This window comes from Mauremys reevesii, linkage group 12, assembly GCF_016161935.1.
Source record: "Mauremys reevesii isolate NIE-2019 linkage group 12, ASM1616193v1, whole genome shotgun sequence".
In the NCBI taxonomy this organism is placed as follows: Eukaryota; Metazoa; Chordata; order Testudines; family Geoemydidae; genus Mauremys; species Mauremys reevesii.
Genome location: NC_052634.1, coordinates 34999706 through 35015512, shown reverse-complemented (window position 1 = coordinate 35015512; position 15807 = coordinate 34999706). Strand labels below are relative to the sequence as shown.

The following is a 15807-nucleotide window of genomic DNA, read 5'->3' as shown; positions in this document are numbered from 1 at the left end:
ACTGGAAGGTGAGCATTGGCCGCATGCCATGTAGCCGCGTTGTCTCAAAGGGTGAAAGCAAGAAGAATGGTGCCTTCATAGCCCACCTAATATTCCATAACATAGTTAAGGAAAATATTTCTCAATGAACTCTCAGTAAAACATCAGAAACAGCCAGTGTCTGCATCAGTCTACGAGCATTGGTATATTCTTGACATTTGCCAGACCAATCTAACTGACACCTAACACACATTTGAACCTCTTTTCGCACTGTTGCTCATTCTCAGGTTCTGCTTTGTCTCCAGACAGATCCATTCTCTTTCAGGACGGCCTTGCTCTTTCCGTCTGTTTCACTCACTGAGGTGTCGGAGTAAACACTCCCCTTCCTTCTATTCTCAGAGAAACACTAGTATTAAATGTTTGCTACTGATGGGTCTAGAAAGCATTTGTCAAGTGGAAGATGCTGTTTCTGGGGGATTGTTCCCAAGCTCCAGTACTTTGTGTTCAAATGTCTCCCAGCTTCCTTGGTGAAAATAACACCATGTTTCTTTGCAATATACAAAAAGAAAGGAATTTTTTACCCCAGATGGGACTTGAACCCACAATCTCTGGCTTAGGAAGCCAATGCCTTGTCCATTAGGCCACTGGGGCCCTGAAGAGAGGGGTGGAAATTCCCTCTCAGGATTGCACATTCCTCATATTCACTCAGTCGCCAAATACCCCATTTAATGGCCTTACAGAAACGTCTGCATCCCCTGGCAGCGAGGCACCTGGGCAGGTCCCAGAGCTGAGCACCACCTTTCTGCCAGCCATCTTTAGAGAAGAACCCCACCCTAGAGTCACCCCTCCCTCCTTCAGCACCTCCACGGCTGTGGCTCTGAGTGGCAGTAGGATGATTAGGGGGCGAATCCGGGGCTGGAAGGGGGGTAAGGTCGGCCTGTAAGGAGTAACCAGGTGGGGCAGACCCAGGGGGAGGCTGTGGGCTGCTGGTCGGTTGTTGGGATCCGAGCTCTAGATCAGAGCTGCACAGCGATCTGACACCCAGGGTTATAGGGCCGACATAGTGACCCCCTTACTGGCCTTGGTGACCCCCAAACCCTTGTTGCTAAGGGCATTGAGGAGTCTCTGTCCCTTAATAACTTCTGGGAGCTCCCCAGCAGGCTGCGGGCGTCAGCCGCCTCCTGCCTCACAGGTTAGACTCTTGGCGCTGTGCCAGCCGCCCCCTCGCTTGCAGGCCCAGTGTAAGAAGCAGGAGGCCCGGTGCTGGCAGAAGAGGGTTTTGATTAATCGACCTCTGTGTTATGGGCACAGGACGCTTCCACTCAGTAGCACAGCTGGGGAGGAGCAGGGGGAGCAGCTAAGGGTGTCGGGTTCCTCCGGTGGGGGTGTGGAGCAGCCGTTCGTTTTCCTGTTCGCACTCCTCTGCGGTGTGAAAATCGGGGAGGGGAGGCAGAAGCCCCACTTCCCTCCAGAAATGACGCCCAGTGGGGGAAGCCAGGACAACAGGGTGGGGTGGCAAGTGGTGGCCAGACTCTCCCCACGCCACTGGCCCCCTGTCCCCTTCCACCACCAGGTCAACCCGGGCACTGAGGCAGGAACGGGGTGAGGCAGCAAGTCAAGCCGAGCAAGGCAGGCAAAAGCGAGTCTTGCCTTCATGGGCCGCTCACAATGACGTCCTTTTTGTGTGCAACTGCTGCAAAAAACATCACGGACAGAGAAGCAATAGGCCAAAATACTGCTTTACAGCTGCCAAAGTAGCTCAGTTGGGAGAGCGTTAGACTGAAGATTTAAAGGTCCCTGGTTCAATCCCAGGCTTTGGCAGGCCTTTGGATCCTTCCTTGGGCAGGGGTGGCTTGTTTTCTGGGAGGCCAGCAGCACCTTTATCTGAGGCAGGTACCTGATTTTGAGCTCCCAAGCAGGATAACAGAGAGCATGGGCTTCTTCCCCTAGTTGGCCCACCTGACCTATAACGATGAGAAATGGGAGCTGTCTTTCCCACATGACTTATTTGTCGATCCCATCCCCCAGCCCAAGCTGGCATAGCTAGCGCAGACTGGGCAGTTCATTGCATGAGAGACACTGTCCCAAAGCAGGACTAATGCTTAGAGCTGGTTATCAGTGATTTCAGATCTGTTGGTCTGCAGCAAGACTCTCCATTGAGTCTTAACCAGCTCTGTTATTACACAGGGAAGAACAAAAGGGTCAAATGGGGCCTGGAACCCTTAAGAAGAATCCACCCCACCAAGTACAACACTTGTCGCTACCTGCTCTCAACCCCACTGAGAATGTTTTGGGGTCACTCCTTGCCTGTATCAACCTAGGGGTTTTGGAGAAACCACATTAACAGGTGCTCCAGTGGTGCAATTGGTTAGTGCACAGTACTTATAGGGCAGTCCTAAGACGCACTATGCTGAGGTTGTGAGTTCAAACCTGGCCTAGAGCACTGGTTTTCATTAACCAAGTGGCTTCACCCCCTTATTTACTCCTCTGGAATGTAGAATTCCAGCCCAGGGGACACTGAGGCAGGGGAGGAGTCAAAAATGCCCCCTTCACTTATTACCTCCTCTCCAGAGTGCAGGTCAGAATCTACCATCCTTTCTCCCCCCCAGCCCCTGTGCCAGGATCCCTCAAGCAGAGCCTGGAGTCCTGCCCATCCTTGACCCCTGAGCCTGGAGGGAGAGAAGCAAGGAGCCATTGTTAGAGGGCTTTCCCTTCCCCTGCCCACTTCCCGCCCATCTCCTCATTCCCTTCATGGACCCCTGGGATGTGAGTAATTCTGTATTTGAGTGGCTCTCCCTCCCGGCCAATGAGCTTGGCGCAGACTAGCAGGGAGGGAGGAGGAAAGGGATTGTGCTCCAGTGAGAGCTCAGAAAGAAAGGTGCAGGTCCCCCACTAGAGCCCAGCCCAGCAGAGCAGAGCAGGCTGGAGAATGTGTGTCTGGGTCTGACTACTTCTCCCAGGCTCTTCCATTTGAGCTAAATTCCCCCAGCTGTCTCCAGCCTCCCAGTCAGCGCAAGGGGGAGAAGGGCCGGGGAGGAAGAGCTTTGTGCTCCGCAAGGGCTGGCTTTTTGGGAGGCCAAGCGGGTAGAGGGATGGAGGCCACTGGAGGAGCTGAGCCGGCTGACTGTCCATGGCTTCTAAAAGAAGGTCCTGTGGCTGCCTTGCTGCTGGAGAATGCAGGCATTGATCCTGCTGCCTCTCGCATGCGAAGCGAGCGCTCTACCACGTGAACTAATTCCCCTACCTTGGGGGGCTGTGTCTTGATCCATCCATTCGATAACGGAGGCCACATCGTTCCCCGCGCCAGCCGGTGACTCCTTCCAAAAGGGTCAGGCAAGGGAGAGTTTCCCCTAGGGTGGCTAGCTCAGCTGGTTAGAGTGTGGTGCTAATAACACCAAGGTCATGGGTTCAAGCCCCATGCTGGCCACTGTGGGAGGGAGAGGGTGGTTTCTGGTCTTCTGGCTGACTGCTAGAGGTGGCAGAGGCTAAAACCAGATTTTCCTCTAGGCTCAGCTTCAAAGTTACAAAAAACAGGACTAAAACTCCCTCTTATCATAGGGAAAATTCACAAGCTAAAACAAAAAAATAATCTAATGCATTTCCTTGCCCTTACTTACAATTTTTGTAATCTTAGATGCTCATTTCAGGTATGTTTTCAGGAGATGTTTTTCCTTCCTGGTCTCTCTCTCCATCCAGAGAGGGAACAACAAAAAGAGTACAAACAACACCCCCCCACCCCCCCTGATTTTTTTAAGGGTTCAGTCCTGAACAGGACAAACGTATATATTTCAATTTGGCAAAAGAAAGCTTCAGCATCACTGGCATGACAAGCGCAGAGCTCAGAGTCCTCACTGGAACACCACAGGGTATGACATTCTTGGCAGAAAGAATATACACATTGAATTTCTGGCAAGGGACACCCAAAAGAGTCTTGGCAGGACAAAGGGCCTAGGGTTCATTCCTGGCATGACAAGCATATGGGGATTACATTCCCCACAGGGAGACACACAGCTTTAAGGGAACACATGAATTTGGTAGGGCTCTACTAATTAGTCTTAGCTCCAACACCTCGCAATCTGATGACCAGGCCTATCTTAGCAAGCAAGGCTTTCTCTTAGCTGATCACTATTTGCTAGCCCTCTGGTCCCTTGACCATACTCTGGACTTTGGGTCTGGAAAAGAGCTGGCAAAAGCCACAAACCAGGTTGTTATATAAACTGCACACGGCTTCGGTGGAGCTGCGGGAGCAGCGGACCCTCCTCAGGCATGCCTGCGGGTGGTCCACCGGAGCCGTGGGACCGGCGACAGGCAGAGCGCCTCCCATGGCGTGCTGCCCTGCTTGAGGTGGCGAAATGTCTAGAGCCACCCCTGCTTCACATACAGTAATGTCAAAGTTCTTGGTTCAGGCTTGTAGCAGTGATGGAATAAACTGCAGGTTGAAATGAAGTCTCTGGAGTACATCCACAACTGGGATGGGCCATTCAGTCCTTTGTACAGAGCTTCAGTTTGTAGCAAAGTCCCTCCGAGATATGAAGCAGGATTGAAGACAAGATGGAGACGAGGCATCAGCCTTTTATAGTCTCTTGCCATGTGGTCTTTGCTTTCTTTATCCAGCATGTGACAGAAAAACCTTAAAGTTCTGTCCATAGGCAGGTCCCTGCACACCTTGCTGAGTGACAAGGCATATCTGCCTTCTGTCAATGGGTTGATTGTATAGCTGATGGTCCTTAATGACCCATCAAGCAGGCTAGACAGAACTGACACCAACTTGTCTGGGGTGTTCCCCGGAAGCAAAGAACAAGTTTGAAATACGGGCAGCATAGAGCCAATATTCATAACGTCAACTACAAAAATGATACACATCTAGAGATAGCATCCTTATAAGCAGCCAATCATAACTTCTCCATAGACCCCTTACACAACAACCTTTCTACCATATTGGCTGCAAATATAGAACAGTGGTCGCAACGGTGATCTATACAGTTACAGATTATGTCAATAACGTCACAGGAGGTGACACGGCATCAGTGAGACTGATACTGGAATACTGCCTCCAGTTTTGGTGTCCTCATTTGAAAAAGATGTTGTGAAATTGTAGCTGGGGCAGCAAAGAGCCACCAAATGTTCTGAGGGCTGGAGAAAAATGCCTTCTAGTGAGCTATTGAAAGAGCTCAATCTGCTTAGCTTATCAAAAGAAGATTGGAAGGTGACTTCATTGAAGCGTTGAAGTGCCTTAATGGAGAGAAAATATTCGGTATTAAAGGGCTCTTTAATCGAGCAGAGAAAGGCATAACAAGACCCAGTGGCTGGAAGGTGAAAAGAGACAAATTCATATTACAACTAAGGCACAAAAATTCAACAGCGAGGATGTTTCACCACAGGAACAAGCGACCAAGGAAAGTGGTGGATTCACCATCTCTTTATATCATTCAATGTGTTTGCCCCAAAAGTAGCTATTGTGTCATACAGGAGGCCTCTGATATGCAGGGGGTCAGATGAGATGCTCTAATGGTCTCTTCTGGCCATAAAGTTGACTAATTTCTGAAAAACTGAGGCCTGGTCTACACTAGGACTTTAATTCGAATTTAGCAGCGTTAATTCGAATTAACCGTGCACCCGTCCACACCACGAAGCTATTTAATTCGACAAGGAGGGCTCTTTAGTTCGACTTCTGTACTCCTCCCCGACGAGGGGAGTAGCGCTAAATTCGACATGGCTATGTCGAATTAGGCTAGGTGTGGATGCAAATCGACCTTAGTAGCTCTGGGAGCTATCCCACAGTGCACCACTCTGTTGACGCTCTGGACAGCAGTCCGAGCTTGGATGCTCTGACCAGCCACACAGGAAATGCCCCGGGAAAATTTGAATTCCTTTTCCTGTCTGGCCAGTTTGAATCTCATTTCCTGTGTGGACATCGTGGTGAGCTCAGCAGCACTGGCAACGATGCAGAGCTCTCCATTAGAGGAGTCCAGGGAATCCCAGAGTAGAAAGGGGGCCCCAGCATGGACTGACCGGGAAGTCTTGGATCTCATTGCTGTGTGGGGTGATGAGTCTGTGCATTCAGAGCTGCGCTCCAACAAACGGAATGCAAAGACCTACGAGAAGGTCTCCAAAGCCATGGCACTCAGAGGATACAGCCGGGATGCAACGCAGTGCCGTGTGAAAGTCAAGGAGCTGAGACAAGGCTACCAAAAAATCAAAGCAGCAAACGGACAGTCCGGAGCCCAGCCCCAGACATGCCGCTTCTACGAGGCACTGCATGCCATTCTTGGTGGGTCTGCCACCACTGCCCCACCAGTGTCCGTGGACTCTGAGGATGGGATAGTGTTGACGGCCAGTTCCTCAGCGATGTTCGCAGACGGGGAAGATGAGGAAGGAGATAAGGAGGGGGGGCAGTCGACAGCGCTTACAACGCTGATTTTCCAGACAGCCAGGATCTCTTCATCACCCTCACTGAGATCCCCTACCAACCCTCCCCAGCCGTTACCCTGGACCCTGAATCAGGGGAAGGATCAGTCTGTAAGTGCTTTAAACATGTTAACATTTATTTTTAATGGAGCAGGAATAGTTACTAGTTGAAAAGAAGGTCAACATATATGGGGATAGAACAGAAATCCTCTTGGGATATCTCCGAGAAGCTCTCCTGGAGGTAATCGAAAAGCCTACGCATGAGGTTCCTGGGGAGAGCTGCCTTATTGGGTGCTCTGAAGTAGCACACTTTTCCGCGCCAGGCTTTCATCTGGTACTCCGGGACCATTGCCTCAACGAGCATGGCAGCATAGGCCCCTGGTTTGTGCTCGCTTTCATGCAGCATGTGCTCTCTATCTCTTTCTGTGACCTCCTCAGGGTGATCTCGCTCAGAGACTCCTGCATTAAATTAGAGTAAGTTGTTTACTATTAGTATTGGGAGTGCTTCACTGTTCCTTTGCATAACAAGAAGCGTCACTTTACAGCCACGTGGTGGAGGCTGCAGAGTGTCAGCATACAGGGATCTTTCCCAGGGAACAGACGCGAAGGGGTGGAACAGGGGCAGAGTTTATGCTTTCAGGATTGCCTGCAGCAAGAGGACAGTGGTATACATTCACTTTTAAGCAGCCAAAAGTCTTTGGCTTACCATGCCTGGCTGCTCCACGGATTCTGCTGTCCTGCCCCGCTTGTCTGATCTGCAGTGCAATCCCCCAGGCAATGAAAGCGAATTCCAAAAATTTGAACTGTCCCTGAGTGAGTGCGCATGAGATAGGTGGTGTGCATGGTCTTGTTCACAGAGACTGACTAGACTATGTTTCTTCTTTGCAAAAATGTATCTTTGTAAGGAATTCACTCCCTTTTTCCCATCACACTGCTGCAACTGTATCCCGACCTGCTCCAGCATGCCCCTCACAGAGGCTGGCGCAGATTAGGCGACGCAAGAAAAAGACACGGGACGAGATGTTCGCTGAACTTATGGGCTGCTCCTGAGCCGAGGCGGCCCAGCAGAGCCAGTGGAGGGAGAACCTTTCCCAGCAGCAGCGCTCACACAGCGAATGGGAGGACAGATGGCGTCTGGAGGACCAGCAGGCGACTCAAACGCTGCTTGGACTAATGAGGGAGCAAATGGACACGCTCCGGCGCCTTGTGGATGTTCTGCAGGACCGCAGGCAGGAGGACAGAGCCCCCCTGCACTGTATCTGCAACCGCCCTCCCCCGCCACAAAGTCCAATACCCCCCTCACCCTAAATAACAAGAAGGAGGTGCGCCAATGGCCGTGAACACTGTCATTCCACCCCTGCACAGTGCTCTAGTACCAATTAGCTCTCATTCGCTATATTTTGAGTAGTCCTTCCCTTTCTGGGTCACCCAAGGCCAAATCCCAGTTTCATCCCCTAACTCTGTAGTTGATTATTAAAAATAGTTTGCTGTTCATTACTGTTTCCGTCATGTTTCTTTGAAGAAGACTTTGTGTGAAGCGGGGGGAGGGCTTTGGTAATTGCATAGCACAGTCACCATTACCAGGGTACAGACACGGGGGCAGGATCTACAGCCGGTCAGCAGGTCACAGCACACAGTGTCACACAGCAGGTCTCACACACACAATGCAGTCACTAGGCACCCTGGTCGGTCTGACAGTAGAGCAGCTCCCTGCAGAAATGCTGTCTGCTGCCCCAGGGTCCTAGCGCCTGCCATCCACAAATGGCAAGGCAGGCTGCCCTTACCCTGCCCTTCCACCATAGCCCTGAGCCTCTCCAATGCCCCAAACCCTCAGCCCCAGCCAGAGCCCTCATCCCCCTACACCTCCTCCCCCTTCCCACACACCCCGCACCCCTTCCTACACCCCCAGCCTAGAGCCTGCACTCCTCACCCCTTCCTGCACACCCACCTGTAACCGTCCTCCCCCCAGGCCTCCCCCGCCCCAAGGCCACATAGCCCCCGCACACAGAGTCCCAAAAAGGAGGGATGGCAGGCTCCATTGAAACAACCAGTCCGGCACTGCAGACGGCTCTAGGAGCAGGAGCCTGTCATTCTTCGAGTGCAGAAGCGGTGTTAACATCACTGCACACCGTACCCACCACAGTCTGCGTCCCTGTTTCAACCCTTTAACGTGAATTCATTAGTAAAGAAAACGTTGTTAATTAACAATATTCCATTAACTTTATTTTTAAACGTGTGTTGGAAGGGGGGAAACGTGGTGAACGGGGTATGTAACCGCAAAAGAAAGTCAACAGTAACTGAAACAGGGGCAGGTTCAGCTTCTCTGTAAAGAAACTGAACAGTTACAGGTTACCCTGCAACCTGAGGAATCTATCTTTCAAAGCCTCTCAGATGCACAGTGCTTCCTGCTGGGCTCTTCTAATTGCACGGCTCTCTGGCTGAGCATAATCAGCAGCCAGGCGATTTGCCTCGACCTCCCATCCCGCCATAAAGGTCTCCCCCTTGCTCTCACAGAGATTGTGGAGCACACAGCAAGCAGCAATAACAATGGGGATATTGGTTTCGCTGAGATCAGAGCGAGTCAGTAAGCTCCGCCATCTCCCCTTGAGACGTCCGAAAGCACACTCCACCACCATTCTGCACTTGCTCAGCCGGTAGTTGAAGAGTTCCTTGTCAGTGTCCAAGGCGCCTGTATAGGGCTTCATGAGCCAGGGCATTAGCGGGTAGGCTGGGTCCCCGAGGATCACTGTAGGCATCTGCACATCCCCAACAGTTATTTTGTGGTCCGGGAAGAAACTACCTTCCTGCAGGCGTCTAAACAGCCCAGAGTTCCTGAACACACGCGCGTCATGAACCTTGCCCGGCCACCCGACGTTGATGTTGGTAAAACGTCCCCTATGGTCCACCAGTGCTTGCAGCACCATTGAAAAGTAGCCCTTTCGGTTAATATACTGGCTGGCCTGGTGGGCCGGTCCCAGGATAGGGATGTGAGTCCCATCTATAGCCCCACCGCAGTTTGGGAATCCCATCGCGGTGAAGCCATCTATGATGACCTGAACGTTTCCCAGGGTCACTACCTTTGAGAGCAGGAGCTCAACGATTGCGTGGGCTACTTGCATCACAGCAAGCCCCACGGTAGATTTGCCCACGCCAAAGTGGTTCGCTACTGACCGGTAGCTGTCTGGTGTGGCAAGTTTCCAGAGGGCTATGGCCACTCGCTTCTGCACACTCAGGGCTGCTCGCATCCGGGTGTCCTTGCGCTTCAGGGCAGGGGACAGTAAGTCACACAGTTCAAGGAAAGTGCCCTTACGCATGCGGAAGTTTTGCAGCCACTGTGATTCATCCCAGACCTGCAGCACTATGTGGTCCCACCAGTCCGTGCTTGTTTCCCGGGCCCAGAATCGCCATCCCATAGCATGAACATGACCCATTGCCACCATGATCTCCACGGCGCGGCGTACCATGCTTTGTGAGAGGTCTGTGCCACTCTGTGACTTCATGTCCTCACCGTGGTGCCAGAGCCTCCTCGCCCGATTTCTCAGCATCTGACTGTTGAAGAGGTGTACGATAAGGTGCGAGGAGTTGACAATGGCCATAAGTGCAGTGATGATCGCAGCGGGCTCCATGATCGCAGTGGAGTGCTGTGGCGTCCGCGCTGTCACTAACAGGAAAAGTGCGCGAACTGATTTCCCGCCGGCGGGAGTGACGGTTGAATGCTGACAGTTACCCAAGACCACCCTTGACACAGTTTTTCCCCCAGCATGCATTGGGGGGAAATCCCAGAATTCCAATGGGCAGCGGGGAGTGCGGGAACTGTGGGATAGCTTCCCACAGTCCACTGCTTCCAATTTCGACGCTGTCCCCGTTAGTGTGGACTCACAAAGTCGAATTAGTGTCCTTAGTGTGGACGCACAAATTCGACTTTGTAAGGTCGATTCTACAAATTTGAATTAACTTATATCAAACTAATCTGGTAGTGTAGACAGACCCTAGGAAAGTGTAACATAAGTGAGAAGAAAAATAGTTTCACCACCTCCCTGGTGGTCTAGTGGTTAGGATTTGGCCCTTTCACTGCCATGGCCTGGGTTCAATTCCTAGTCAGGGAAAAGTGACTTTAAATCAAAACTGCTTCAGTTATTCTTCACTTACAAAATAAACAAATCCATGTTTTTTTCCTGATTCCCCCATCTTCCCAGTGTCTCCATGGCAGGGCTGGCTCCAGGCACCAGCACAGCAAGCAGGTACCTGGGGCGGCCCATGCAAAGGGGAGGCTTCCGCAGCAATTCATCTCTCTCAGAGGGAAGGACTGGAGGCCAAAAGCAGCAGACGTAGAGCTGCAGTTGATTGCAGCTTTTTTATTTTTTTTTCCACTTGGGGTGGCAAAAACACTGGATCTGGCCCTGCTCCATGGAAGACAATTTGTTAAATCCCAGATGAGTGCAGTTCTATCAGTTCTCAGCCTGAGCCCTTAGGTCTTAATCCTGAGGCTATTGTCTCACCATGGGGCCATTTCCCGCCTCTCTTGCCTAGGGAAGCACAATTTTCCTTGCACAGACACAGGAACAGCGAGATCTTTCTCTGTGCCTTGTGCAAAGCAGGGGACCAAATTCCATGGAAACAATGGACAAGCAGGGGGCCCTGGGCACATCCAGCCCTGGCCGTGAGATGTTCCCTCCCCTCTTTCTTTATGCCCCTGTTGTTATTTCATGGATGGTCTGGGATGGGGGAAAAGCTGAGTTCACTCCAGGTGGAGGGGGAAAGAACCGTGAAAGTCTCAGGCCCCAACACCCGCTACCAGGATCACCGAGGTGCTGGGAATCTGCATGGGAAAGGGACGGTGTGAATTGTCAAGGTGGGGAATGAATAACAATCTACAACTAGATCCACCTCATTAACCACTGACACAGGCTAATCCTGCTGCTGATAGAAGGGAAACTGGGAGTGATTCTTTGCTGTTCAGCCATGGAAACAGTGACCCAATTGCACCACAGTGAATGTGCTGGGGAAAGCTGGACTTCACAAGCAGATGGAAATAGCAGATCCTAGAAATACCTGGAGCTTCCCACAGCACTGCTGCCACCAGCGGCCCCTCCCCTCCCATTATCTTCCAGCAGGGGGTGGCAGCACCCCCCACTCAATGCGGGGGAGAGGGCTGAGTGTATCGCTGCACCCTGAGCCCAGGGCACCCACTCTCTCTGCCCCACACATCGAATCTGGCCCTGCTGCAAAGTGACCCTAAGAACCAGAAGCCTTCAGGACCGCAGGTTTGGCCGTCAGAGCAGGGAATGTGTCCCCCATGCTGCTGTTAGGCCACTGGATGATCTGGGAATAGGACAGCTCTGAGTGTAACCTGCAACCTGTTTAGGGATGTAGCTCAGTGGTAGAGCACATGCTTTGCATGTATGAGGTCCTGGGTTCAATCCCCAGGTTCCTTTCTTCACCCTGCTGCTTTGCTCATGCCCAGAGGGGATGTGGCCCAGCAGTCTCCCTGCAGGAGTTTCAATCCTGCTCAGTGAGGGGCAAGTGCCAATTGCATGGAAGGTCTGAGGGGGTTTCTGCTCCTAAGTCACCTTGGTACATGTAAGATTCCCACCCGCTGTGCTGCTTGGGACAAGGGTAGATGAGAAGGGCAAATCCTCCAGCACTGGAGGGAAAGGTCCCATCTGCACAGACTGAGAGGCCAGGAAACACAGGGGCAGTCAGTGCTCAGATAGGAGAGAGGTCAGTGATGTACACCCAGCAGGGGACACTGTCTTTTTGAGTATCACAGGGGCAGCTGTGTTAGTCTGGATCTGTAAAAAGCAACAGAGTCCTGTGGCACCTTATAGACTAACAGACGTACAGAAGCATAAGCTTTCGTGGGTGAATCCCCACTTGGTCAGATGAATGGAGAGGAAATTCTGTGCCTGGCTAGCCAACTACAAAAGCAGTTTCTCCTCCCTTGGTGCTCACACCTCAACTGCTAGAAGAGGGCCTCATCCTCCCTGATTGAACTAACCTCCTTATCTCTAGACTGAGTCTTACCTGCATATTTATACCTGCCCCTGGAAATTTCCACTACATTCATCTGACGAAGTGGGGATTCACCCACGAAAGCTCATGCTCCAATACGTCTGTTAGTCTGTAAGGTGCCACAGGACTCTTTGTCTTTTTGAGGCAAGTGCAGCTTGCTTGGGATGGTGCTGACGATGGATAGAAAAAAGGCTGGAGTCAATGACAGATGAGACCACAGAAGGGGAAGGGGAATGGCAGCCCCACAGAAGGTCCTGGGTGCTCAGATGCCCCAGTTATTGCACCCTGGCCTGTCCTAGAGAGAGAAAAGACACAGCGGGACCCAGCCCCCCTACAGTGATCCCATGACCAAGAACCTGGTTGGGAGTGGGGTGAAGGTTCCCGCTGGGCAAAGGGGAGCTGAAATCCCTCGGTGTCCTGGAATTTAAGCAATGGAAGCTTCAAACCCTGCACGGGTGTGGGCTGAGGTGCATCAGCAGAAGGTTGGGCTGGACAGGGACGGCAGGTTTGTATAATATTTGGTGGTGCCCAGAATGGGACCAAGTCCTGCCCCACACCCCACACACACCTGCCTAAGGCTCTGGGGTGGAGTTTGCTGAGGGAGGGAGAGGGGCTGGGCTCTGGGAGAGAGTTTGGGTGCAGGGTCTGGGCTCAGTCAGGGGGTTGGGGTGGAGGAGAGTGTGCAGCTGTGGGAAGAACAACTTGGGATTGCTTGGGGAAGCCACCTTTAAAAACACAAGTGTAACATGCTAGTTACATTTTAATAAGACCAAATTAAATGGTGCAGGACAGAGCCATCTATAGTCTATTGTCCTGGTCAATGGGAGCCATCAAGAGTCCAAACCACTATTAATGGCCCACAATTTGCATCATTACAACAGGACCTCAGCGTTATAGTTCATATTTCTAGTTTCAGATACAAGAATGATCGGTTCATACAAATAGGATGAACACACACAGTAGATTATAAGCTTTGTAATGATACCTTACAAGAGACCTTTTGCATGAAGCATAGTCCAGTCACTTTATATTCACACTCATTAGCATATTTTCATAAAATCCTATGGAGTGCAACGTCACAGCAGGGATAGGGTTTTCCTGTGGCACCTGGGAGCAGTTGAGTTTCATGTTCAGGCTGTGGTATGAGTTCCTCCAGGTTTCTCGTAAGCACACAGGGACCTTCGCGGGTGCTCTCGATACAGGAATGGCCCAGACATGATAAAGTGATGGGAACTGCATTTTCCTTTTTTATTTCTGTATTTCCAATGACATTTCTGTTTGTGATTTCGTTTTGCTTTGTATAACTGTGTTTTCTCCTGGATTTGATATTTAACGAAAAAAGAATATGGCCTCAAGGCACCAGATGGAGGAGCAGGCTGGGGCTAGGACTGCTAAGAGAGCGAGAGTAGCAGGTTTTCTGTATTGTTTCCTGCCTTCATTTTTCTTGACTAGTTTCTGTTCTCTACAAAATTTGCCAATGTTTCACAGGTGAGCCTGGCTAGCTCAGTTGGTAGAGCTTCAGACTTTTAATCTGAGGGTCCAGGGTTCAAGTCCCTGGTGAAGCAAAGAAACATTTTCCCTCTGTGACACCCCTGAAGAGTTTCAGAAGGACTTTCCTTGACTTCAGTTTTTCCTTTTCAGGACATGGCTTTCCTAGGAAGGGCCCTTTACTGCCTGGGACTGAAGGTGCTACTGCCTCACCTGTCCACTGGCCTCACAGACTGGAGGAAGAAAGGCCTCTGGGCCTGCAGCAAAGTGCTGGGTGCTGACTTTTTGAGCAAATGCAGGGCTGGCCAGAGAGGCATGTTCCCACTGAGTCCTCCCTTCCAGAAACAATTGTCCCCACAAACAAGGGCGGCTCCAGGCCCCAGCACGCCAAGCGCATGCTTGGGATAGCAAGCCGCGGGGGGTGCTCTGCCGGTCACCGCGAGGGTGGCAGGCAGGCTGCCTTCGGTGGCATGCCTGCAAAGGGTCCACTGGTCCTGCGACTTCGGCGGACCTCCCGCAGGCTGCTGCCGAAGGCAACCTGCCTGCTGTGCTTGGGGCGGCAAAATGCCTAGAGCTGCCCCTGCCCACAGAGTCGTCCCTGCTGGAAGTCTACAGTAATCAATAGGTGCTGTGCTGGTCCCATGGTGTAAGGGCCAGCACTCGGGACTTTGAATCCTGCAATCTGAGTTGAAGTCTCAGTGGAATCTGAGACCAATTCCTGTGCCACAAACCCTGCTGGGTCTTCCAAGGCTCTGGCTTGCTTTCTCAAAGGCCATGAAAGCCACTACAAAAGGGTTTTTCCTCCTGCTGATAATAGCTCGCCTTAACTGATCACTCTCATTATAGTGTGTATGGCAACACCCAATTTTTCATGTTCTGTGTGTAATATCTATCTATCTATCTATCTATATATATATCTTTCTGCTGTATTTTCCACTGCATGCATCCAATGAAGTTGGTTTTAGCCCACAAAAGCTTATGCTCAAATAAATTTGTTAGTTTCTAAGGTGCCACAAGTACTCCTTGTTCTTTTTGCAGATAAATTAATGGAGGTTAAGTCCATGAATGGCTATTAGCCAGGATGGGTAAGGAATGGTATCCCTAGCCTCTGTTTGTCACAGGCTGGAGATGGATGGCAGGAGAGAGATCACTTGATCATTGCCTGTTAGGTTCACTCCGTATGGAGCACCTGGCATTGGCCACTGTTGGCAGATAGGATGTGGGGTTGGATGGACCTTTGGTCTGACCCAGTGTGGCCATTCTTATGTCCTTATGAAGGAAGGGGCAGAGCATTGCAACAATGTTTCTGTAGTGTAGTGGTTATCATGTTTGCCTAACACACAAAAGGTCCTTGGTTTAAAACCAGGCAGAAATATGCTGGCTTACTTTTCCCAGCTCCTCCTGGCCTGTCCCTGCTGTTGTAGGAGCAGCAGTGATTTCTATGCTCAAAAGGTCTGTTATACTTCTCCCACCCCCACTTTTGTCTCCTCTCCCTCTCTGAATGCCTGTGAAGTGGTTTTCCCCATCCCGCTCCCTCCTGGAATGCTGGTGGGATGAATGGGCTGGTTGAAGAGCAGAAGAGCTTCCAGGTAGACAAGGTGTCTGGGACTCTAATTAGGCAGCACTCACACACCCAGAGCATGGACACTGCCCAGGGTGGAGTGTGACCAACCAGATGCAGCCAAGTCATCTCTAGTCACAGGCCATGAGATGCAGGCCCTTAAAAGGGGAAGGGGCCCTGTGCTCAGGAGAGCACTCACAAGCTTGTACCTCCAGTGAATGCCCTTTGCCCGGACCGCCTGGCCAGTGGTTCTCTGCGTTGTATTTCATTGTGCCTCAGGAAGACTTACCTTCATCGCACCGTCCATAGCTGCGCTGTGGGACACTTACCTTGCCAAATCCTGACATCTTCACTGCTGT

General features: G+C 51.4%; 1 protein-coding gene and 6 non-coding genes across 7 annotated transcripts in view; 5 read left to right on the top strand and 2 right to left on the bottom strand.

Annotated features, from left to right (window-relative positions):
* LOC120375395 (zinc finger protein 883-like) overlaps positions 1–15807 on the bottom strand; it is a gene marked incomplete at its 5' end in the record, with an annotated part of 158913 nt that overhangs the window by 136118 nt on the left and 6988 nt on the right. The gene's annotated exons all lie outside the window — the stretch shown is intronic.
* TRNAR-CCU lies at positions 558–630 on the bottom strand. Its single transcript has one exon. It is a non-coding gene; the product is annotated as a tRNA-Arg (tRNA).
* TRNAF-GAA lies at positions 1728–1800 on the top strand. Its single transcript has one exon. It is a non-coding gene; the product is annotated as a tRNA-Phe (tRNA).
* TRNAI-AAU lies at positions 3333–3406 on the top strand. Its single transcript has one exon. It is a non-coding gene; the product is annotated as a tRNA-Ile (tRNA).
* TRNAE-UUC lies at positions 10422–10493 on the top strand. The gene has a single exon. It is a non-coding gene; the product is annotated as a tRNA-Glu (tRNA).
* On the top strand, positions 11751–11822 carry TRNAA-UGC. The gene has a single exon. It is a non-coding gene; the product is annotated as a tRNA-Ala (tRNA).
* TRNAK-UUU lies at positions 13892–13964 on the top strand. Its single transcript has one exon. It is a non-coding gene; the product is annotated as a tRNA-Lys (tRNA).